Source organism: Gavialis gangeticus, unplaced genomic scaffold (genome assembly GCF_001723915.1).
Source record: "Gavialis gangeticus isolate Ggan-Ray unplaced genomic scaffold, GavGan_comp1, whole genome shotgun sequence".
NCBI classification, from domain to species: Eukaryota; Metazoa; Chordata; order Crocodylia; family Gavialidae; genus Gavialis; species Gavialis gangeticus.
In genome coordinates, this window is record NW_017729004.1 from 57,730,977 (window position 1) to 57,734,133 (window position 3,157).

Below are 3,157 nucleotides of genomic sequence, written 5' to 3' on the forward strand. Positions count from 1 at the left end.
AGGACTTATTATCCTTAATCTGGGAAGTTAGTCCCAGTTCCATCTCTGCCTTGGCCTTCCTAACTACCCCCCTACATCCCCGAGCAACTGCAGAATAGCCCTCCTTGGTGATGACCCCTTCTTTCCATTGGGTATAAGCCACCTTTTTAGCAAGGAGACATTCTCAGATGCTTTTGGTGAGCCATGGGGACTTATGTTCTAGATTTGAACGAACTCCCATGCATCTAAAGCCACCACCTTCTCATTCTGATGAATCACGCAGATCTCGTTTGCTGTGAAAAAACATATATTCTGCCCCGACTTGCTCTTGAATTTCTGAATATTTCCATGTCTCTGGCTTGGCTTTTTTTGTGACAACAGCTCAGTTAAAAATTGACACTTAAAAAAATTCTCCTCTCCACCAGGGGGTGGCAGCATTAGCATTGCTTCTTGATACCCACATGTAACTGGGAACAATTTAACTGGATATTTGCTCTGCAAGCAGTTCAGATACTAGGTATGTTTTATGGCTCTTCAATACTTTGAATAAGTACTCCTAATAACCTTTTTGTAGCTTTTATAAATCCTTCTATAGAGTCTAATAATCTCTGATGTAGGATTCCACAGGCAGGCTAAATAAAACCTAGCATTTCATTACTAATTTTGGTGGATCAAAGCCTTGCCCTGACCCTCCAGGTTGCACAAAGGGGCTCAAAGCCAGCTGAAATGGCTGTTTTTCTTGGAAGAACCCCAAATCGGCAAAGAGATCATTATGAAACCCATCCCAGTCTATTAGAGTATGTAAAAAGTAAATAATAACTAATAATAAATAAGTAACAATACGCATTGATATAGCAAACCTACGCTTACATAACCATCAGTTATCACCCAGGTCATCTACGGATCATAGATCTGTGCAGGCCTCCAGACTGGTAGACCTCTACATTTTTCTCCCATTTTCCATCCCTCCACAAAATTCCTGAGCTAAATACAGCTGATTTTAGATGTGAAGGTGCAATCTGAAAGGGTTTTTGGTCAGTTCTGCAGAACCCAGTAACTTTCATGGTATTTATCTTTACAGCATTTTTCTCTAAGGCAACCAATGAAAATTTGGAGTCATACAATAGATCAGGGATGGGCAAAATGTGGGCCGGATGCTGCCCGCTAGGCTGTCCTATCCAGCCTGCAGGGCCCCTACAAAAATTAGAAAATTAATATTTATCTGACCCTGGGTGCCTGTCATGTAGCCCTCGATGGTTTGCCAAAACTCAGTAAGTGGCCCTCTGCCCAAAATAACTGCCTGCCCCTGCAATAGATGCATCTAGATCGCTAGCCTGCATCTGAATGATCCCTAAACAGTGAATGAATGTGAGAGCAACACGTCAAATAGCAGCAGAGTTGAACTGGTTTTATCTTAACATAAATGGGCTGTCTCACGTGGCTTTGGAGAACTTATACCACATATGATATCTGCTATATTTGTGAAATTGTTACTCATTTACAGACTTCCTGAAGCTCACAATCCCTGTCCATTCTGGAGCCAATATTACTAACTCCTGTAACTTTTTCATTGCAAGTCTCATGATATCTGGTGTTAATAGAACTTGCAGTCAGAAAAGTCTGTAGTAACCTAGCTTTCATTTGTAGAACAAATATTTAAACATCAAATGAAAATGTGAGCCCTTGAGGCTCAAAAACAAGAGGACAACTGAAAGTCACCCCGCTCCCCCCATTCATTATTTTAAAATATCATGATTTTAAAGCCAATATCATGTGTGGGACCCACATCCCTTTTTTTTTATTTCATGTGGCTGGGAATATTAACTTAGCAGAGTGTCTATCCACCAAAATTTTAATACCACCATAGACCTAACAATTGCACATCAAAGGAGAGCCACACATCAAATAGCTCTCAAAGGAGAGCTATTTACATTCCCCAAAATGGACAATGCAACTTTCAAATGCAGCTCAATATGCTCTTAACAAATTGGTGCATGCTCAATAGCTGCTCAGCTACCCATTAATCCAGCAGTGACAAATCTTTGCTAAGCCTGAGATGCCTAAAAGATGTATCTTTGCTTTTGGAAAAAATAATCAACCTTGCAAGATAATACCTTCGTCAGAGCTCATAGCATTCCAGTGAAGTACATATTGGCATGGCAACAGATCATTGTGAACCCTAATTAATGATGTGTGAATATACTGCCAACATTAAATGATTACTATAAGAGGTCTAACTTCAAATAATTGATGCCAGGGAAACTTCTTTTCTTTTTCTTATCTTTTATCCAGTGATGTTGAAGCAGAATAATGTTTTAATGAGCCTGTTATTATCAGGGTCACAATACAAGAATCTCTTTAAAAACAAGGAAAATGGGTTAATAGTTTTAACTACCCTCCTAGAGAACAAGGCTTCCATTAGGTCAGGGAAGGCAACCTCTGGCACGTGTGCCAGTGTGTGGCACACAAAAGCATTTTGCTTGGCATGTTCCCCTAAGGCTGGATGGTGGGGGAGCTGTGAGGGGCCCAGTCCTTGTGGCAGCGCAGCCCTAACCCTTCCCTGCTACCGGCCTCAAGGCATGTGTGCATCTGCTACTGGCAACAAGCTGGGCCACGGCTCTTCAGACTCACATGCAGATGCTTGCAGCCTCCCCATCACCTGCTGCAAGCAGCCTGAGCTCCATGGCGGGCAGCAGGGCCCGCCTAGAGCCTGGGCTGGCTGTGGCAGGTAGGGTGACCATAATAGAGGACAGTCCAGTTGGCCTCTCTCCTCCATTGATACGAAACTGGACGCCTTTATGTCCTCTATTTTTCTCTTCAAGAAAAGTAGAAACAGTAGTAGAAAACTGGAATGTCCCCTATGATGGCCACCCTAATGACAGGCAGTTGGGAGGCTGCAAGCAGCTGTACTGGGGTCTGTGGCACTCTGATCAGCTCATTGCCAGCAGCGGGAGCATGTATACCTTGGCGTGGACAGCAGGGAAGGGGCTAGGGCTGTACTGCCACAACAAGGATTGGGCACCTCATAACTCCCCCCCAAAGGCGCCAACATCTTACAAGCTGAGGTTGAGGGTGTTTTGGCACACTACACAAAAATGTTGCTGACCCCTGCGCTCAGTGATCTGTTCCATATATCCAGCAGCTCGAGCAGATATAGCTGATGCATGTTAAAAACAAG